A 21,321-nucleotide genomic window follows, 5' to 3' on the forward strand; every position below is an offset into this window, starting at 1 on the left:
CCACCCCACCCCCTATCTCCCCACTCCTTCCCTGATCCTTTCCAATTCCTACGTTGTCAAAGATCCTACTCTTGCATTTCTCCCGGTGGCCTCCTTTATCTGTTTGGATTGTTTGTGTTTGTTTGTTTGTGTCCTAGCTAAGTAGAAGTAGAGTTGATTTACAATACTGTGTTCGTGTCAGGTGTACAGCGAAGCGATTCAGTGAAATGTGCTTTTTCAGGTTATTTTCCAGTACGGTTTCTTAGGAGATATGAAGCTAGTTCCCGGTGCTAGGCAGTAAAATCCTTGCTGCTTCTCTGCTTTAGGGATACTGTTGCCTCTCCTTTAACCCCAACCCCACCTCCAAATATGTCCCTCCCCTACACTTTCCCCTTGGGTAACCACACGTGTGTTTTCTACGTCTGTGAGTCTCTCTTTGTTTTGCACAAAGGTTCACTTCGTTGCAGTTTTTAGATTCCACGTACCTTTATCCTCAGTCAGACTTACTTTACTAAGTGTAATATTCTCTAGGACCATCCAGGTTGCGCCAAATGGCAAGGTTTCATTGCTTTCTATGGCTGAGGAATGTTGCATACTACACATGCAGCACATCTTCTTTTTCTTTCTTCCTTAAGAGCTTTTACTGAGATACAATGGACATACGATAAACTGCATATATTGAAAGTGTACAATTTGATACTTCTTTTCTTATTAGTAATGTATATATGGCAATCCCAACCTGCCAGTTCATCCCACCACAACCCCCCGCCCCCCTTTCCCCACTTGGTGTCTATATGTCTGTTCTCTACATCTGTGTCTCTATTTCTGCCTTGCAAACCGGTTGATTGGTACCGTTTTTCTTTATTCCGTTTACATGTGTTAACACACGATATTTGTTTTTCTCTTTCTGACTCACTTCACTCTGTATGACAGTCTCTAGGTCCATCCATGTCTCGACAAATGTCCCAACTGCGTTCCTTTTTACAGCTGAGTAATATTCAATCGCGTATATGTACCACATCTTCTTTACCCATTCACCTGTTGATGGACATTTAGGTTGCTTCCACGTCCCGGCTCTTGTAAATAGTGCTGCAGTGAACACTGGCGTGCACGTACAGCACATCTTCTTGCGACTGCCGTCTGTTGATGAGCACTTGGGTGTTTTCCACGTCTTGGCTATGGCACACAGTGCTGCTATGAACATGAGGGTGCATGCATCTTTTCAAATTAGGAGCTTTTGTCTTTTCCAGATGTGTACTGAGGATTGGGATTGCTAGATCATATGACAGCTCACCTGTCCTTCTTTCTTTTTTCTTTCTTCGCTTCTTCCTTGCTTGCTTTTTCTTTCTTTCATTTCCTTTCCTTCCTTCCTTCTTCCTTCCTTCCTTCCTTTATTTCTTGCTTCTATCCTTCCTTCCTTCTTTCTTGCTTGCTTGCTTCTTCCTTTGCTGCTTGCTTGGTTTTTCTTTCTTTCATTTGTCTTTCCTTCTTTGCTTCTTCCTTCCTCCCTCCCTCCACCCCTTCCTCGCTCCCTACATTCCTTCCTTCCGTCCTTCCGTCCTTCCTTCCTTCCTTCCTTTCTGTAGAGTAGTAGCTGCAGTAGTGGAAGTATAGTTGATTGACAATAGTGTGTTAGTTTCAGGTGCACAGCAGGGAGATACTATTTTCCATAGATGATGTATTTTCAGGTTTATTTCCATAATGGGGTACCAGAAGATACTGACTCTCATTCCCTGTGCTATTCTCTATATCCTCGTTACTTGATCTCTTTTCTATATTGTATGGTGTGTCTGTTCATCGCAGCTCCCAACTTATTCTTCCACTCCTCCCTTTCGCCTTGGGTAAGCATCAGTTTGTGTTCTACGTCTGTGACTCTGTTTCTGTTTTGCACATAGATTCATTGGTATTATTGTTTAGATTCCACATATCTCTCTCCCTCGCTGTTGGACTTACTTCACTAAGTGTAATCTTCTCTAGGTCCATCCTTTTTGCTGCACATGGCACTATTTCATTCTTTTTTGATGGCTGAGTAATATTCCACAGTACGTTTTCCATGTCTTGGCTATAGCACATAGTGCTGCTGTGAACATGGGGGTTCATGTCTCTTTTCAAGGTATAGTTTCTCTCTTTCCCGGGTGTGTCCCGAGGATTGGGACTGCTGGATCATATGATAGCTCGTCTTTCTCCTCTTTCTGTATTTCGTCACTGATCTCTCTCTCTCTCTCTCTCTAAGTGATTAGTGATTTACTTCTATGTACTTGTGCTTGGGGAGCACAGCTGATGAACAATATCGTGTGAATTTCAGATGCACAGCAAAGGGAGACTATTTTCCATGGCTAATATTTTTTTCGGCTTGATTTCTAGTGCAGTTTGCTAGAAGATAGTGAATATTATTCCCCGAGTTATTCTGTATATCCTTGCTGCTTTCTCCCTCACACATAGTAGTGTGTATCCATTCCTTTCAGCTTCTGATTTATGACTCCACTTCTCCCTTTCCCCTTGGGGAACCATCATTTGGTTTTCTATGTCTGTGAGTCTGTTTCGCACATAGATTCATGTGGAATAGGTTTTAGTTTCCACATATCTTGTCCTTTTCTGTCGGACGTCTTTTGCTAAGTCTAGTAGTCTCTGGGACCATCCTTGTGGTGGCTAATGGCAATATTTCATTCTTTTTCCTCATGGCTGAGAAATAATCCATGCTACACAGATACCACATCTTGTGCCAGCCGTCTGTTGGTGGGCGGTTGTGTACTTTCCACCTTGGCTATTGCAAATAATGCTGCTGCGAACATGGAGGTACGCGTATCGTTTGGCATTAGAGTTTCGTCTTTTCCGGGCACGTACCCAGGAATGGGACTGCTGGATCATATGGAAGCTCTCCTTTGGCCTCTTGAAATCTGAACCTCCACCCTCACCCCCACCCCCACCCCCAGCCCCACGCAATCACACTCACATGAGACTGGATGTTTTCTCTTGATGACAGGCGATTTATGTCTCTGGGGCAGTAGAACGCCCCCACCCCATTCGGACCGCACCTCGCCCCTTTCGCATCCTGCGTTTCTGTTTCTCTCTTGCCTGCTTCTTACCCACCGCCCCCAGTCCCAGCCCAGTGGTTCGCCTGACCGCCTTGCAGCACAGCGCACCAGTCTGGCAAGCTCACCCACCACCCTGCCCCGATGGCGTCCTCTCCCACCATCCTCCTCGCACCACAGCCCACTCACATACCCGGCTTGCCACCCGCCCTTCCTCCTAGCCGGCAGGCTCGGCCCACTCTACCCCGCACCATACCCTTGTACCCCAGGCCCGACTCTCACATGCCCTGCCTGGAAGTCTCCCTTCCGCCAGCGCTCCTCAGACCCCCTGCTACTCCAGCTCCCCCCGTACCCCAGATCTGACCTACCCGCACACACGTACCAGCACCGGTGCCACCACCGTCCCAAGCTTCTGCAGAGCCTCTGCCTGAGTGGCCAGCAGCTCTCCCGGCCAGGTCCCTGCAAGCCCAATACCTCCGTGCCCGCCCCTGCTCCAGCCAGACACCCCAGGCCCTTCCTCCCACCTCCCAGCAAGCGGCTCACCACCACCCTCTCTCCACAGGGCTGTTTTGCTCCGTTCCCTAATCCACATGGGGTGACCACCACCAACGGCCACGAACACCTTCCTCCCGCACTGTCACACAGCCCCAAGGTACCAGCAAGGCCACCGAGGAAACTTCCTGCAGTGATGGGAAGCCCCATCTGCCCACTCTCGCTCCTTTCCACAGGGGACCTGCAGTTGTCCAAATGCACCGAGTGTGACACCACCACGGCAGGTCGGTGCACGTCACCGGCTGTCCCGTTTGCCTCTGAAGGAAACAATCTGTGAGCAGACGTTAAAGCCTTTGGCGACAGAGGTGCCCAAGCTTGGGCTGAATGGGGACTGAGGACTTACCTTGGGGAGAATCCTTAGGAGAAGGTGAGGACGGGCTGCGAAGGAGGACAGCGCATATCCTGGATAGACAGACAGGAACGGTGAGAATGGGAAACCATGAGAAGTCATGTCTAGGGGAGCGGTGTATGTGTGCGCGCGCGCACGTGGGTGTGTGTCTTTGCTCTGGGGGAGGGAGGGACGTATGCACGGTCACATTCTTGCCTCACTGTGATAGGGTTGAGAGCGTTGGTCACGCACCTGGAATGCGATATTAGCTGGTGGTCCACCCTGTCACGCATCTGCTTCCACCGCATCCCACCTGCTTGGCTCCGTCTTCACGGCTGACCTCCGGTATCTGCCTGCGCTCTGACTTCCACTGCCTGGCGGTGTAACTCCTGGCACGTGTTTGGATTCATTTTCACATCTCTGCCTCCGGGGTGCCTTGGTCCGCCTCTCTGCTCCCATGGCCCGCTCAAGACCAGGACGCCCTTGGAGCCCACCACCGGGCCACGGGAGTCACAGGCAGTCCAGGACCTGGCCCACGAGGAAGCGGCCGGAGTCCCTGCAAGTGGCCCGACTTGGAGATGGAGATCCCTCTCCTGCACCTTCCCGATGGATCCGCGTCGCAGGTGCTGGCACTCAATAGGACCCTCCACCCCCACCCCTCCATGCCGACCCCCCCCACCGCCATCCGCACCCCCACCCCCACCTCCATCCCCACCTGCACTGCCATCACCCCCCCGCCCCACCCGCACTGTCATCACCACCACTGCCGCCACCACCACCACCTTTACCACAAACAGCAGCAGCAGCAGCAGCAGCAGCAGCGGCTCCAGCCCCAGCACCGCACCAGGACTGCCACCTCCGCCACCAGGGGCAGCGGAGGCAGCAGCAGCAGCAGCACCAACACCAGCCCCTCAGGAAGGAAGACGGGATGGGTCGTCAGCGGTGAGATGCGTCGTGGCAGAAGTCGTGCTGCCGGAGAGTCCAAACGCAGGTGGGGGCGTTTGCTCGTGGCCACAGCCTCGGCGGGGAGAGAGGCTGCCCCGGGCCGTCGTGTTTGGGGCTGAGGCAAGGGTCCGAGAAGGAGGAGGCGGGATGTGGAGGGCCTGGCGTGGGCGAGCGCTCCAGTGCGGCCAAAAGGGTTGCGTGGCAGGGCTTGGGCTGGAGGTGGACGGTGGCGGGCGGCTGCTGGCGGGGCTCCGAGGCGGCGGAGCAAGCGTGGGCTGGCTAAAAGGGGGCGCGGGACGGTGGGAGGCCGAGAGGCAGAAGAAGGGCTTCCCTGACCGGGAATCGAACCCGGGCCGCGGCGGTGAGAGCGCCGAATCCTAACCACTAGACCACCAGGGAGCGCCAGGCCTGCCACTCGCTGCTCCTCGCCCCATAGCGCCCGCGCCGCGCCACCTCGGCGCCAAGACCCGGCTTCCCCAAGTCCAGTCCCCGCGCCGCTCCTGGCAGTGCACGTGCCCTCGCGTTCTTCCTGCTGGTCGCAGCCGCAAAACACTGCGCGCCTGCTTCTCGCACACACGCGAAAAGCCGCGAAGGGCCAGCTAGCTCCCCGCTCCCGGCTCTCCCTCCCAGGCCCGGGGCCCGAGGCCCGCGGAGCTCGGCAAAAGGTCGGCCCACTGCGTTGGCCGGGAATCGAACCCGGGTCAACTGCTTGGAAGGCAGCTATGCTCACCACTATACCACCAACGCTGCACAGCCCGGGCCGCCCGCAGACGCCGGCCCCGGGCTCGCCCGACCGCACTCTCGCCGCCGCCTCGGCCGCCGTCTCCTCCTCCTCGTCCTCCTCCTCCTCCTCCTGTCCCTCCTCCTCCTCCTCCTGGTCCTCCTCCCCCTCCTCCCCCTCCTCCGCCTCCGCCGCCTGGAGCAGCCCTGCCCCGACGCCCCGCCAGCCGGCAGCTCCGTGCTGCCACAGGCGACACCAACGACCGCCCGGAGCCCCAGCCGCGCCAGCCCTCCGCAGCTGCCCTAGTCCACCGGCCCGACCGCCTCAGGGGGGCGCTCTCGCTGCCTTGCTGCTCCCGGGGCCTCGGCTTCACGCCGCGGGCCACCCCCCGCCCCCGCCCTCACCCCCACCCCGGGGGACGCGTCCTCCAGCACCTGGCTCCCCAAGGCCCTTCTCCCCCCGGCGCGGGGCCAGGCCGCCTCCCGCACCGACAGGGGACGGCACTCATCCGCCACCCACCCGGCCCGCCCGCTGTGCAGAGCTGCGCGGCTGTGCGGCGCTCCGCAAGGAGCCCAGTGAGGCCGCCCCTTCGGACGGGCCGCGATGTCGTCGGGCGGTTGTGGGGTCGAGAGGAGGCCCTGGCTCGCCGTGGCGACCGAGCGCCCGGCGAGGAGGAAGGGCTGGAGGGCTGCAGGGGGTGCAGGGCGGGCAGGCTAGGCACGCGCTGGCCTCGCTGGAGGGCGGACGGCGACGGGAGGAGAAGGGCCCTTGGGGGCCGGGCGGCAGGACCGAGCGCGGCGCCGGCCATCAAAAAGAGGGCGTGCTGCCTCCCCGTCAGGGAATCGAACCCCGGTCTCCCGCGTGACAGGCGGGGATACTCACCACTATACTAACGAGGACGGCGGCGACCGCTGGGGCGCCCGGCCGCTCTGGGCTGCCTGCCGGCGCCTCCCTCTGCCCTCTGCCCACCACGGGCGCCGGGCGCGTGCCCGACCCGACCCGACACCAAACCAACCGCGTCGTCCAAAGCAGCAGCCCCCGGCCCCGACAGGGACGCGGACCCGCGTGGCGCTGACACCTGCCAGTGCGCGCTGCCTGTTGCCTCCAACGCGGGGATCGCGCCGGGTGCAGGGGGCCCGACAGGCCAAGCGAGGCTTCGAGGAGGGCCTGGGCGTGCGCCGTGCCCCGTCCGGCGAAGAGAGGCGCGGGAGGGTGCTGCCGGCACGCGCTGGCCCGACGCGGCCGGGCGCGGTCCGGGGCCAGGGGTGGGCGAGGCCGCCACCGCGCCGGAGCCAGGCGCGTCGGCAGGCCTCGCTCGCCGTCGGCCACCGCGCGCCCGGTGCGTTGCTCAGCCAGACGGCCGCCCGCCTGGCGCGGAGCACCGCGTCCAGCCAAGGGCACCGCTGTTGGCGTCGCGGCGGGTCCCAGCCAGCCGAGCGGCGACGCGCCCGCTCCGGCCCGCCGTCAGGATGGCCGAGCGGTCTAAGGCGCTGCGTTCAGGTCGCAGTCTCCCCTGGAGGCGTGGGTTCGAATCCCACTCCTGACAAGCCAGCCTTTTGGCCCGCCCCACTAACGCACCCGTCCCTCTGGCAGCCCTTGACCGCCTTCCTCTCCGTTGGCGCACTGCACTCTTGCGGCCTCTCCAAACTCAGGCCCGGACATCCGTGCCTCTCACACGCGGGACCCTCTCCGCCACGGCCGCGCTTCCTGCCCACCCGCCCGCGGGCTTGGCAGAAATGGCCCAGTTGGAAGCCTCCCGGACACACGCCCTCCCGCCCAGCCAGTACGCCCCCTCCTACCTGCACCCACACCACCAACCTTCAGTCCTTCGCACCACATCTTTCCTCACCTGCTTGCTTGCTGCTGCGGCTGCTGCTGCTGCTGCTGCTAGTTTTTCTCCTTCCCTCCCTCCCTTCCTTCCTTCCGCCCTCCGTCCCTCGCTCCCACTCCCACTGCACCCGCTGCACCCCGCCACCGCCACACACACACCAGACGCGGGTGCAAAGCCCTCGACTCTTCACCCGCCTTCCGCCTGCCCGACTTCTGCCTGGTGAACAGCGGGCTCACTCTCCCAGCCTTGCTGCCACGTCCGCCACCAGCAGCTCTCCCTCCGTCCAACATCCTGTCCCTTGCGCCAGCCCCGCCGGCCCGCCTGCCCATTCCATTCCCCCCACAGCCACGCGGAGGTGGCCGACGCCGTCTTGCCGGCCTGGGGTGCGTGCCCTCGGTGCGTATTGGCCTTGGGGCCTCGGCTGGGCCACAGCTGCCTGCCTCCCAGCACGCAGGCAGCCCAGCTTCCTGCTGGGCCAGGGACCACCGGGCCCTCCCTGCAGGAGGCCTGGCGCAGGAGTCGCTCCCGGGAAGAGTGCTCCAGCGAGGAGAGAGCGCGCGCCCTGGACGCCCCGTCACCCGCCCACAGACGTCCGGCCCTCAGCCCGGGCCACCCCCTTGGGCGCCACAGCGCACGTTGCCCGGGGAAGCCGCTGCCCCGGCCGGACCTAACCGCACCCTGGCGCGTCGCTCCTCTCACGACCAACGCCTCAGAGCGGGACCCCTCGGGAGAGGGCTGGGCCAGAGCGCAGCAGCGAGGCCCAGGCACCTGTGGTCCTTGGGCCTGAGCGTCTGCTCGGTGGCGGCGGCGCTCCCGGGGGTCCATCTCCGGCGCTCGCGGCCCCGACCCCGGCCCCGCGCGAGCTCCGATGCCTGCCCCACTCCCATCCCACCCCCACCCCTGGCCGCCCTCGCCCGCCCCGCAGCGGCAAGAAAGCCAGCCGCCAGAGGGACTTGGGGTCGGGACCTGGCGGTCACCGAGACGAAACTCGGCCCTCAGCCGCAGCCGCCGCGCCTCGCCTCGCCTCGCCTCGCCGGCCCTGCCTGCGATTCGGGCGCGGGTCGGGCTGCTTCCGCTCCTGGCTTCCTCTGGCGACAGCGACAGCCTCGCGGCGGCCGTGGACGGCAGAGAAAGCGCAGGATGGGCCGAGCCCGCCTGCGTCCCTCCGTCCCTCTGTCCTCTCGACCGCCTGGCGCCCTGGGGTCGCCCACGTGCCCGGAGCCTGTCACTGGGGTGGGCCGTCGGCCTCCTGCGCAAACGGAGCAGAGGCCCTCGGGCGAGCGGCGCCCAGTATCGGGCTCTTGGCTGCGAGCAGCGCTGGGGCAGCATCGGGCGCCGGGTGCCCTCGGTGCGTGGGTGGTTCAGTGGTAGAATTCTCGCCTGCCACGCGGGAGGCCCGGGTTCGATTCCCGGCCCATGCAGCCGCAGCGTCGCCTTTTGGTTCCCGCAGCCCCAAAGCGGAGCTAGGCGTCCCCGCTCCCACGCCCAAGGCACCGGGCCTGCCACAGCTCGCTCCCACCCGCAGCTCTCCACCGCACCTGCCGGCCTGTCCTTCCCACGCGGACGCCCCCCCACCCGACACACACTGTGGAGCCAAGCCTCCACCACCTGACACCTCGCGCGCTCCGCCACTCTAGCGCCCGGACACCTTGCTTGGGCTTGTGCTCTTCCTCACCCTGACCCCACACTTGCGTCACTCCTTGCCCCGTAAGCAATACCCCACACTAGCACCGGCGCGCCCCATCTCTTCACCTTTCACCACCTCTCCAAGCTCTCTGGCTCCCTCTGCCCACACTCCGAAAACGATACCGTGTTTGCACAACCAGCAGCAAGGAAGGTGCCACCTCGGGCAGTGATACAGCCCATTGTCCTAGAGAGTCCCCGAAGCATTGTCTTGCACGAGGAGTTCCAGAGAAGTCCACGATACCATGGCAAACCGCACTCTGTATTCATGTTTTGTCCCTCAGCAGAAATATGTTTCCAACACCGCCCACTCCTCCACCACTAGTACCACCACCACCATCACCACCCCCACGACCACCCCCCCTCCCCTGAACCTCTCCTCCTACCGACAGCATCATGGCTGCTCCGGACAGCACCACCACCTCAGGCCGCGCCCTCACCACCACCGCTACTCCACCCAACACCCCCATCCCACCCCCTATCTCCCCACTCCTTCCCTGATCCTTTCCAATTCCTACGTTGTCAAAGATCCTACTCTTGCATTTCTCCCGGTGGCCTCCTTGATCTGTTTGGATTGTTTGTGTTTGTTTGTTTGTGTCCTAGCTAAGTAGAAGTAGAGTTGATTTACAATACTGTGTTCGTGTCAGGTGTACAGCGAAGCGATTCAGTGAAATGTGCTTTTTCAGGTTATTTTCCAGTACGGTTTCTTAGGAGATATGAAGCTAGTTCCTGGTGCTAGGCAGTAAAATCCTTGCTGCTTCTCTGCTTTAGGGATACTGTTGCCTCTCCTTTAACCCCAACCCCACCTCCAAATATGTCCCTCCCCTACACTTTCCCCTTGGGTAACCACACGTGTGTTTTCTACGTCTGTGAGTCTCTCTTTGTTTTGCACAAAGGTTCACTTCGTTGCAGTTTTTAGATTCCACGTACCTTTATCCTTCTCAGTCAGACTTACTTTACTAAGTGTAATATTCTCTAGGACCATCCAGGTTGCGCCAAATGGCAAGGTTTCATTGCTTTCTATGGCTGAGGAATGTTGCATACTACACATGCAGCACATCTTCTTTTTCTTTCTTCCTTAAGAGCTTTTACTGAGATACAATGGACATACGATAAACTGCATATATTGAAAGTGTACAATTTGATACTTCTTTTCTTATTAGTAATGTATATATGGCAATCCCAACCTGCCAGTTCATCCCACCACAACCCCCCGCCCCCCTTTCCCCACTTGGTGTCTATATGTCTGTTCTCTACATCTGTGTCTCTATTTCTGCCTTGCAAACCGGTTGATGGGTACCGTTTTTCTTTATTCTGCTTACATGTGTTAACACACGATATCTGTTTTTCTCTTTCTGACTCACTTCACTCTGTATGACAGTCTCTAGGTCCATCCATGTCTCGACAAATGTCCCAACTGCGTTCCTTTTTACAGCTGAGTAATATTCAATCGCGTATATGTACCACATCTTCTTTACCCATTCACCTGTTGATGGACATTTAGGTTGCTTCCACGTGCCGGCTCTTGTAAACAGTGCTGCAGTGAACACTGGCGTGCACGTACAGCACATCTTCTTGCGACTGCCGTCTGTTGATGAGCACTTGGGTGTTTTCCACGTCATGGCTATGGCACACAGTGCTGCTATGAACATGAGGGTGCATGCATCTTTTCAAATTAGAGCTTTTGTCTTTTCCAGATGTGTACTGAGGATTGGGATTGCTAGATCATATGACAGCTCACCTGTCCTTCTTTCTTTTTTCTTTCTTCGCTTCTTCCTTGCTTGCTTTTTCTTTCTTTCATTTCCTTTCCTTCCTTCCTTCCTTCCTTTATTTTATGCTTCTATCCTTCCTTCCTTCTTTCCTTGCTTGCTTGCTTCTTCCTTTGCTGCTTGCTTGGTTTTTCTTTCTTTCATTTGTCTTTCCTTCTTTGCTTCTTCCTTCCTCCCTCCCTCCACCCCTTCCTCGCTCCCTACATTCCTTCCTTCTGTCCTTCCGTCCTTCCTTCCTTCCTTCCTTCCTTTCTGTAGAGTAGTAGCTGCAGTAGTGGAAGTATAGTTGATTGACAATAGTGTGTTAGTTTCAGGTGCACAGCAGGGAGATACTATTTTCCATAGATGATGTATTTTCAGGTTTATTTCCATAATGGGGTACCAGAAGATACTGACTCTCATTCCCTGTGCTATTCTCTATATCCTCGTTACTTGATCTCTTTTCTATATTGTACGGTGTGTCTGTTCATCGCAGCTCCCAACTTATTCTTCCACTTCTCCCTTTCGCCTTGGGTAAGCATCAGTTTGTGTTCTACGTCTGTGACTCTGTTTCTGTTTTGCACATAGATTCATTGGTATTATTGTTTAGATTCCACATATCTCTCTCCCTCGCTGTTGGACTTACTTCACTAAGTGTAATCTTCTCTAGGTCCATCCTTTTTGCTGCATATGGCACTATTTCATTCTTTTTTGATGGCTGAGTAATATTCCACAGTACGTTTTCCATGTCTTGGCTATAGCACATAGTGCTGCTGTGAACATGGGGGTTCATGTCTCTTTTCAAGGTATAGTTTCTCTCTTTCCCGGGTGTGTCCCGAGGATTGGGACTGCTGGATCATATGATAGCTCGTCTTTCTCCTCTTTCTGTATTTCGTCACTGATCTCTCTCTCTCTCTCTCTCTAAGTGATTAGTGATTTACTTCTATGTACTTGTGCTTGGGGAGCACAGCTGATGAACAATATCGTGTGAATTTCAGATGCACAGCAAAGGGAGACTATTTTCCATGGCTAATATTTTTTCGGCTTGATTTCTAGTGCAGTTTGCTAGAAGATAGTGAATATTATTCCCCGAGTTATTCTGTATATCCTTGCTGCTTTCTCCCTCACACATAGTAGTGTGTATCCATTCCTTTCAGCTTCTGATTTATGACTCCACTTCTCCCTTTCCCCTTGGGGAACCATCATTTGGTTTTCTATGTCTGTGAGTCTGTTTCGCACATAGATTCATGTGGAATAGGTTTTAGTTTCCACATATCTTGTCCTTTTCTGTCGGACGTCTTTCGCTAAGTCTAGTAGTCTCTGGGACCATCCTTGTGGTGGCTAATGGCAATATTTCATTCTTTTTCCTCATGGCTGAGAAATAATCCATGCTACACAGATACCACATCTTGTGCCAGCCGTCTGTTGGTGGGCGGTTGTGTACTTTCCACCTTGGCTATTGCAAATAATGCTGCTGCGAACATGGAGGTACGCGTATCGTTTGGCATTAGAGTTTCGTCTTTTCCGGGCACGTACCCAGGAATGGGACTGCTGGATCATATGGAAGCTCTCCTTTGGCCTCTTGAAATCTGAACCTCCACCCTCACCCCCACCCCCACCCCCACCCCCACCCCCAGCCCCACGCAATCACACTCACATGAGACTGGATGTTTTCTCTTGATGACAGGCGATTTATGTCTCTGGGGCAGTAGAACGCCCCCACCCCATTCGGACCACACCTCGCCCCTGTCGCATCCTGCGTTTCTGTTTCTCTCTTGCCTGCTTCTTACCCACCGCCCCCAGTCCCAGCCCAGTGGTTCGCCTGACCGCCTTGCAGCACAGCGCACCAGTCTGGCAAGCTCACCCACCACCCTGCCCCGATGGCGTCCTCTCCCACCATCCTCCTCGCACCACAGCCCACTCACATACCCGGCTTGCCACCCGCCCTTCCTCCTAGCCGGCAGGCTCGGCCCACTCTACCCCGCACCATACCCTTGTACCCCAGGCCCGACTCTCACACGCCCTGCCTGGAAGTCTCCCTTCCGCCAGCGCTCCTCAGACCCCCTGCTACTCCAGCTCCCCCCGTACCCCAGATCTGACCTACCCGCACACACGTACCAGCACCGGTGCCACCACCGTCCCAAGCTTCTGCAGAGCCTCTGCCTGAGTGGCCAGCAGCTCTCCCGGCCAGGTCCCTGCAAGCCCAATACCTCCGTGCCCGCCCCTGCTCCAGCCAGACACCCCAGGCCCTTCCTCCCACCTCCCAGCAAGCGGCTCACCACCACCCTCTCTCCACAGGGCTGTTTTGCTCCGTTCCCTAATCCACATGGGGTGACCACCACCAACGGCCACGAACACCTTCCTCCCGCACTGTCACACAGCCCCAAGGTACCAGCAAGGCCACCGAGGAAACTTCCTGCAGTGATGGGAAGCCCCATCTGCCCACTCTCGCTCCTTTCCACAGGGGACCTGCAGTTGTCCAAATGCACCGAGTGTGACACCACCACGGCAGGTCGGTGCACGTCACCGGCTGTCCCGTTTGCCTCTGAAGGAAACAATCTGTGAGCAGACGTTAAAGCCTTTGGCGACAGAGGTGCCCAAGCTTGGGCTGAATGGGGACTGAGGACTTACCTTGGGGAGAATCCTTAGGAGAAGGTGAGGACGGGCTGCGAAGGAGGACAGCGCATATCCTGGATAGACAGACAGGAACGGTGAGAATGGGAAACCATGAGAAGTCATGTCTAGGGGAGCGGTGTATGTGTGCGCGCGCGCACGTGGGTGTGTGTCTTTGCTCTGGGGGAGGGAGGGACGTATGCACGGTCACATTCTTGCCTCACTGTGATAGGGTTGAGAGCGTTGGTCACGCACCTGGAATGCGATATTAGCTGGTGGTCCACCCTGTCACGCATCTGCTTCCGCCGCATCCCACCTGCTTGGCTCCGTCTTCACGGCTGACCTCCGGTATCTGCCTGCGCTCTGACTTCCACTGCCTGGCGGTGTAACTCCTGGCACGTGTTTGGATTCATTTTCACATCTCTGCCTCCGGGGTGCCTTGGTCCGCCTCTCTGCTCCCATGGCCCGCTCAAGACCAGGACGCCCTTGGAGCCCACCACCGGGCCACGGGAGTCACAGGCAGTCCAGGACCTGGCCCACGAGGAAGCGGCCGGAGTCCCTGCAAGTGGCCCGACTTGGAGATGGAGATCCCTCTCCTGCACCTTCCCGATGGATCCGCGTCGCAGGTGCTGGCACTCAATGGGACCCTCCACCCCCACCCCTCCATGCCGACCCCCCCCACCGCCATCCGCACCCCCACCCCCACCCCCATCCCCACCTGCACTGCTGCACTGCCATCACCCCCCCCGCCCCACCCGCATTGCCACCGCCACCACCACCACCACCTTTACCACAAACAGCAGCAGCAGCAGCAGCAGCGGCTCCAGCCCCAGCACCACACCAGGACTGCCACCGCCGCCACCAGGGGTAGCGGAGGCAGCAGCAGTAGCAGCACCAACACCAGCCCCTCAGGAAGGAAGACGGGATGGGTCGTCAGCGGTGAGATGCGTCGTGGCAGAAGTCGTGCTGCCGGAGAGTCCAAACGCAGGTGGGGGCGTTTGCTCGTGGCCACAGCCTCGGCGGGGAGAGAGGCTGCCCCGGGCCGTCGTGTTTGGGGCTGAGGCAAGGGTCCGAGAAGGAGGAGGCGGGATGTGGAGGGCCTGGCGTGGGCGAGCGCTCCAGTGCGGCCAAAAGGGTTGCGTGGCAGGGCTTGGGCTGGAGGTGGACGGTGGCGGGCGGCTGCTGGCGGGGCTCCGAGGCGGCGGAGCAAGCGTGGGCTGGCTAAAAGGGGGCGCGGGACGGTGGGAGGCCGAGAGGCAGAAGAAGGGCTTCCCTGACCGGGAATCGAACCCGGGCCGCGGCGGTGAGAGCGCCGAATCCTAACCACTAGACCACCAGGGAGCGCCAGGCCTGCCATTCGCTGCTCCTCGCCCCATAGCGCCCGCGCCGCGCCACCTCGGCGCCAAGACCCGGCTTCCCCAAGTCCAGTCCCCGCGCCGCTCCTGGCAGTGCACGTGCCCTCGCGTTCTTCCTGCTGGCCGCAGCCGCAAAACACTGCGCGCCTGCTTCTCGCACACACGCGAAAAGCCGCGAAGGGCCAGCTAGCTCCCCGCTCCCGGCTCTCCCTCCCAGGCCCGGGGCCCGAGGCCCGCGGAGCTCGGCAAAAGGTCGGCCCACTGCGTTGGCCGGGAATCGAACCCGGGTCAACTGCTTGGAAGGCAGCTATGCTCACCACTATACCATCAACGCTGCACAGCCCGGGCCGCCCGCAGACGCCGGCCCCGGGCTCGCCCGACCGCACTCTCGCCGCCGCCTCGGCCGCCGTCTCCTCCTCCTCGTCCTCCTCCTCCTCCTCCTGTCCCTCCTCCTCCTCCTCCTGGTCCTCCTCCCCCTCCTCCCCCTCCTCCGCCTCCGCCGCCTGGAGCAGCCCTGCCCCGACGCCCCGCCAGCCGGCAGCTCCGTGCTGCCACAGGCGACACCAACGACCGCCCGGAGCCCCAGCCGCGCCAGCCCTCCGCAGCTGCCCTAGTCCACCGGCCCGACCGCCTCAGGGGGGCGCTCTCGCTGCCTTGCTGCTCCCGGGGCCTCGGCTTCACGCCGCGGGCCACCCCCCGCCCCCGCCCTCACCCCCACCCCGGGGGACGCGTCCTCCAGCACCTGGCTCCCCAAGGCCCTTCTCCCCCCGGCGCGGGGCCAGGCCGCCTCCCGCACCGACAGGGGACGGCGCTCATCCGCCACCCACCCGGCCCGCCCGCTGTGCAGAGCTGCGCGGCTGTGCGGCGCTCCGCAAGGAGCCCAGTGAGGCCGCCCCTTCGGACGGGCCGCGATGTCGTCGGGCGGTTGTGGGGTCGAGAGGAGGCCCTGGCTCGCCGTGGCGACCGAGCGCCCGGCGAGGAGGAAGGGCTGGAGGGCTGCAGGGGGTGCAGGGCGGGCAGGCTAGGCACGCGCTGGCCTCGCTGGAGGGCGGACGGCGACGGGAGGAGAAGGGCCCTTGGGGGCCGGGCGGCAGGACCGAGCGCGGCGCCGGCCATCAAAAAGAGGGCGTGCTGCCTCCCCGTCGGGGAATCGAACCCCGGTCTCCCGCGTGACAGGCGGGGATACTCACCACTATACTAACGAGGACGGCGGCGACCGCTGGGGCGCCCGGCCGCTCTGGGCTGCCTGCCGGCGCCTCCCTCTGCCCTCTGCCCACCACGGGCGCCGGGCGCGTGCCCGACCCGACCCGACACCAAACCAACCGCGTCGTCCAAAGCAGCAGCCCCCGGCCCCGACAGGGACGCGGACCCGCGTGGCGCTGACACCTGCCAGTGCGCGCTGCCTGTTGCCTCCAACGCGGGGATCGCGCCGGGTGCGGGGGCCCGACAGGCCAAGCGAGGCTTCAAGGAGGGCCTGGGCGTGCGCCGTGCCCCGTCCGGCGAAGAGAGGCGCGGGAGGGTGCTGCCGGCACGCGCTGGCCCGACGCGGCCGGGCGCGGTCCGGGGCCAGGGGTGGGCGAGGCCGCCACCGCGCCGGAGCCAGGCGCGTCGGCAGGCCTCGCTCGCCGTCGGCCACCGCGCGCCCGGTGCGTTGCTCAGCCAGACGGCCGCCCGCCTGGCGCGGAGCACCGCGTCCAGCCAAGGGCACCGCTGTTGGCGTCGCGGCGGGTCCCAGCCAGCCGAGCGGCGACGCGCCCGCTCCGGCCCGCCGTCAGGATGGCCGAGCGGTCTAAGGCGCTGCGTTCAGGTCGCAGTCTCCCCTGGAGGCGTGGGTTCGAATCCCACTCCTGACAAGCCAGCCTTTTGGCCCGCCCCACTAACGCACCCGTCCCTCTGGCAGCCCTTGACCGCCTTCCTCTCCGTTGGCGCACTGCACTCTTGCGGCCTCTCCAAACTCAGGCCCGGACATCCGTGCCTCTCACACGCGGGACCCTCTCCGCCACGGCCGCGCTTCCTGCCCACCCGCCCGCGGGCTTGGCAGAAATGGCCCAGTTGGAAGCCTCCCGGACACACGCCCTCCCGCCCAGCCAGTACGCCCCCTCCTACCTGCACCCACACCACCAACCTTCAGTCCTTCGCACCACATCTTTCCTCACCTGCTTGCTTGCTGCTGCGGCTGCTGCTGCTGCTGCTGCTAGTTTTTCTCCTTCCCTCCCTCCCTTCCTTCCTTCCGCCCTCCGTCCCTCGCTCCCACTCCCACTGCACCCGCTGCACCCCGCCACCGCCACACACACACCAGACGCGGGTGCAAAGCCCTCGACTCTTCACCCGCCTTCCGCCTGCCCGACTTCTGCCTGGTGAACAGCGGGCTCACTCTCCCAGCCTTGCTGCCACGTCCGCCACCAGCAGCTCTCCCTCCGTCCAACATCCTGTCCCTTGCGCCAGCCCCGCCGGCCCGCCTGCCCATTCCATTCCCCCCACAGCCACGCGGAGGTGGCCGACGCCGTCTTGCCGGCCTGGGGTGCGTGCCCTCGGTGCGTATTGGCCTTGGGGCCTCGGCTGGGCCACAGCTGCCTGCCTCCCAGCACGCAGGCAGCCCAGCTTCCTGCTGGGCCAGGGACCACCGGGCCCTCCCTGCAGGAGGCCTGGCGCAGGAGTCGCTCCCGGGAAGAGTGCTCCAGCGAGGAGAGAGCGCGCGCCCTGGACGCCCCGTCACCCGCCCACAGACGTCCGGCCCTCAGCCCGGGCCACCCCCTTGGGCGCCACAGCGCACGTTGCCCGGGGAAGCCGCTGCCCCGGCCGGACCTAACCGCACCCTGGCGCGTCGCTCCTCTCACGACCAACGCCTCAGAGCGGGACCCCTCGGGAGAGGGCTGGGCCAGAGCGCAGCAGCGAGGCCCAGGCACCTGTGGTCCTTGGGCCTGAGCGTCTGCTCGGTGGCGGCGGCGCTCCCGGGGGTCCATCTCCGGCGCTCGCGGCCCCGACCCCGGCCCCGCGCGAGCTCCGATGCCTGCCCCACTCCCATCCCACCCCCACCCCTGGCCGCCCTCGCCCGCCCCGCAGCGGCAAGAAAGCCAGCCGCCAGAGGGACTTGGGGTCGGGACCTGGCGGTCACCGAGACGAAACTCGGCCCTCAGCCGCAGCCGCCGCGCCTCGCCTCGCCTCGCCTCGCCGGCCCTGCCTGCGATTCGGGCGCGGGTCGGGCTGCTTCCGCTCCTGGCTTCCTCTGGCGACAGCGACAGCCTCGCGGCGGCCGTGGACGGCAGAGAAAGCGCAGGATGGGCCGAGCCCGCCTGCGTCCCTCCGTCCCTCTGTCCTCTCGACCACCTGGCGCCCTGGGGTCGCCCACGTGCCCGGAGCCTGTCACTGGGGTGGGCCGTCGGCCTCCTGCGCAAACGGAGCAGAGGCCCTCGGGCGAGCGGCGCCCAGTATCGGGCTCTTGGCTGCGAGCAGCGCTGGGGCAGCATCGGGCGCCAGGCGCCCTCGGTGCATGGGTGGTTCAGTGGTAGAATTCTCGCCTGCCACGCGGGAGGCCCGGGTTCGATTCCCGGCCCATGCAGCCGCAGCGTCGCCTTTTGGTTCCCGCAGCCCCAAAGCGGAGCTAGGCGTCCCCGCTCCCACGCCCAAGGCACCGGGCCTGCCACAGCTCGCTCCCACCCGCAGCTCTCCACCGCACCTGCCGGCCTGTCCTTCCCACGCGGACGCCCCCCCACCCGACACACACTGTGGAGCCAAGCCTCCACCACCTGACACCTCGCGCGCTCCGCCACTCTAGCGCCCGGACACCTTGCTTGGGCTTGTGCTCTTCCTCACCCTGACCCCACACTTGCGTCACTCCTTGCCCCGTAAGCAATACCCCACACTAGCACCGGCGCGCCCCATCTCTTCACCTTTCACCACCTCTCCAAGCTCTCTGGCTCCCTCTGCCCACACTCCGAAAACGATACCGTGTTTGCACAACCAGCAGCAAGGAAGGTGCCACCTCGGGCAGTGATACAGCCCATTGTCCTAGAGAGTCCCCGAAGCATTGTCTTGCACGAGGAGTTCCAGAGAAGTCCACGATGCCATGGCAAACCGCACTCTGTATTCATGTTTTGTCCCTCAGCAGAAATATGTTTCCAACACCGCCCACTCCTCCACCACTAGTACCACCACCACCATCACCACCCCCACGACCACCCCCCCTCCCCTGAACCTCTCCTCCTACCGACAGCATCATGGCTGCTCCGGACAGCACCACCACCTCAGGCCGCGCCCTCACCACCACCGCTACTCCACCCAACACCCCCATCCCACCCCCTATCTCCCCACTCCTTCCCTGATCCTTTCCAATTCCTACGTTGTCAAAGATCCTACTCTTGCATTTCTCCCGGTGGCCTCCTTGATCTGTTTGGATTGTTTGTGTTTGTTTGTTTGTGTCCTAGCTAAGTAGAAGTAGAGTTGATTTACAATACTGTGTTCGTGTCAGGTGTACAGCGAAGCGATTCAGTGAAATGTGCTTTTTCAGGTTATTTTCCAGTACGGTTTCTTAGGAGATATGAAGCTAGTTCCTGGTGCTAGGCAGTAAAATCCTTGCTGCTTCTCTGCTTTAGGGATACTGTTGCCTCTCCTTTAACCCCAACCCCACCTCCAAATATGTCCCTCCCCTACACTTTCCCCTTGGGTAACCACACGTGTGTTTTCTACGTCTGTGAGTCTCTCTTTGTTTTGCACAAAGGTTCACTTCGTTGCAGTTTTTAGATTCCACGTACCTTTATCCTTCTCAGTCAGACTTACTTTACTAAGTGTAATATTCTCTAGGACCATCCAGGTTGCGCCAAATGGCAAGGTTTCATTGCTTTCTATGGCTGAGGAATGTTGCATACTACACATGCAGCACATCTTCTTTTTCTTTCTTCCTTAAGAGCTTTTACTGAGATACAATGGACATACGATAAACTGCATATATTGAAAGTGTACAATTTGATACTTCTTTTCTTATTAGTAATGTATATATGGCAATCCCAACCTGCCAGTTCATCCCACCACAACCCCCCGCCCCCCTTTCCCCACTTGGTGTCTATATGTCTGTTCTCTACATCTGTGTCTCTATTTCTGCCTTGCAAACCGGTTGATGGGTACCGTTTTTCTTTATTCTGCTTACATGTGTTAACACACGATATCTGTTTTTCTCTTTCTGACTCACTTCACTCTGTATGACAGTCTCTAGGTCCATCCATGTCTCGACAAATGTCCCAACTGCGTTCCTTTTTACAGCTGAGTAATATTCAATCGCGTATATGTACCACATCTTCTTTACCCATTCACCTGTTGATGGACATTTAGGTTGCTTCCACGTGCCGGCTCTTGTAAATAGTGCTGCAGTGAACACTGGCGTGCACGTACAGCACATCTTCTTGCGACTGCCGTCTGTTGATGAGCACTTGGGTGTTTTCCACGTCATGGCTATGGCACACAGTGCTGCTATGAACATGAGGGTGCATGCATCTTTTCAAATTAGAGCTTTTGTCTTTTCCAGATGTGTACTGAGGATTGGGATTGCTAGATCATATGACAGCTCACCTGTCCTTCTTTCTTTTTTCTTTCTTCGCTTCTTCCTTGCTTGCTTTTTCTTTCTTTCATTTCCTTTCCTTCCTTCCTTCCTTCCTTTATTTTATGCTTCTATCCTTCCTTCCTTCTTTCCTTGCTTGCTTGCTTCTTCCTTTGCTGCTTGCTTGGTTTTTCTTTCTTTCATTTGTCTTTCCTTCTTTGCTTCTTCCTTCCTCCCTCCCTCCACCCCTTCCTCGCTCCCTACATTCCTTCCTTCTGTCCTTCCGTCCTTCCTTCCTTCCTTCCTTCCTTTCTGTAGAGTAGTAGCTGCAGTAGTGGAAGTATAGTTGATTGACAATAGTGTGTTAGTTTCAGGTGCACAGCAGGGAGATACTATTTTCCATAGATGATGTATTTTCAGGTTTATTTCCATAATGGGGTACCAGAAGATACTGACTCTCATTCCCTGTGCTATTCTCTATATCCTCGTTACTTGATCTCTTTTCTATATTGTACGGTGTGTCTGTTCATCGCAGCTCCCAACTTATTCTTCCACTTCTCCCTTTCGCCTTGGGTAAGCATCAGTTTGTGTTCTACGTCTGTGACTCTGTTTCTGTTTTGCACATAGATTCATTGGTATTATTGTTTAGATTCCACATATCTCTCTCCCTCGCTGTTGGACTTACTTCACTAAGTGTAATCTTCTCTAGGTCCATCCTTTTTGCTGCATATGGCACTATTTCATTCTTTTTTGATGGCTGAGTAATATTCCACAGTACGTTTTCCATGTCTTGGCTATAGCACATAGTGCTGCTGTGAACATGGGGGTTCATGTCTCTTTTCAAGGTATAGTTTCTCTCTTTCCCGGGTGTGTCCCGAGGATTGGGACTGCTGGATCATATGATAGCTCGTCTTTCTCCTCTTTCTGTATTTCGTCACTGATCTCTCTCTCTCTCTCTCTCTAAGTGATTAGTGATTTACTTCTATGTACTTGTGCTTGGGGAG

The 21,321-nt window shown here is 59.5% G+C and overlaps 10 non-coding genes across 10 annotated transcripts; 4 read left to right on the forward strand and 6 right to left on the reverse strand.

The window, feature by feature from the left end:
• Positions 1 to 5,163: 5,163 nt before the first annotated feature.
• Positions 5,164 to 5,235, reverse strand: TRNAE-CUC (transfer RNA glutamic acid (anticodon CUC)). Its single transcript has one exon. It is a non-coding gene; the product is annotated as a tRNA-Glu (tRNA).
• Positions 5,236 to 5,511: 276 nt separating this feature from the next.
• Positions 5,512 to 5,583, reverse strand: TRNAG-UCC (transfer RNA glycine (anticodon UCC)). Its single transcript has one exon. It is a non-coding gene; the product is annotated as a tRNA-Gly (tRNA).
• Positions 5,584 to 6,384: 801 nt separating this feature from the next.
• Positions 6,385 to 6,456, reverse strand: TRNAD-GUC (transfer RNA aspartic acid (anticodon GUC)). Its single transcript has one exon. It is a non-coding gene; the product is annotated as a tRNA-Asp (tRNA).
• A 564-nt stretch (positions 6,457 to 7,020) lies between these two features.
• On the forward strand, positions 7,021 to 7,103 carry TRNAL-CAG (transfer RNA leucine (anticodon CAG)). The gene has a single exon. It is a non-coding gene; the product is annotated as a tRNA-Leu (tRNA).
• A 1,635-nt stretch (positions 7,104 to 8,738) lies between these two features.
• Positions 8,739 to 8,809, forward strand: TRNAG-GCC (transfer RNA glycine (anticodon GCC)). The gene has a single exon. It is a non-coding gene; the product is annotated as a tRNA-Gly (tRNA).
• A 5,892-nt stretch (positions 8,810 to 14,701) lies between these two features.
• Positions 14,702 to 14,773, reverse strand: TRNAE-CUC (transfer RNA glutamic acid (anticodon CUC)). The gene has a single exon. It is a non-coding gene; the product is annotated as a tRNA-Glu (tRNA).
• Positions 14,774 to 15,049: 276 nt separating this feature from the next.
• Positions 15,050 to 15,121, reverse strand: TRNAG-UCC (transfer RNA glycine (anticodon UCC)). Its single transcript has one exon. It is a non-coding gene; the product is annotated as a tRNA-Gly (tRNA).
• An 801-nt stretch (positions 15,122 to 15,922) lies between these two features.
• On the reverse strand, positions 15,923 to 15,994 carry TRNAD-GUC (transfer RNA aspartic acid (anticodon GUC)). Its single transcript has one exon. It is a non-coding gene; the product is annotated as a tRNA-Asp (tRNA).
• A 563-nt stretch (positions 15,995 to 16,557) lies between these two features.
• Positions 16,558 to 16,640, forward strand: TRNAL-CAG (transfer RNA leucine (anticodon CAG)). The gene has a single exon. It is a non-coding gene; the product is annotated as a tRNA-Leu (tRNA).
• A 1,635-nt stretch (positions 16,641 to 18,275) lies between these two features.
• Positions 18,276 to 18,346, forward strand: TRNAG-GCC (transfer RNA glycine (anticodon GCC)). Its single transcript has one exon. It is a non-coding gene; the product is annotated as a tRNA-Gly (tRNA).
• Positions 18,347 to 21,321: the final 2,975 nt, after the last annotated feature.

Source organism: Hippopotamus amphibius, chromosome 3, assembly GCF_030028045.1.
Source record: "Hippopotamus amphibius kiboko isolate mHipAmp2 chromosome 3, mHipAmp2.hap2, whole genome shotgun sequence".
In the NCBI taxonomy this organism is placed as follows: Eukaryota; Metazoa; Chordata; class Mammalia; order Artiodactyla; family Hippopotamidae; genus Hippopotamus; species Hippopotamus amphibius.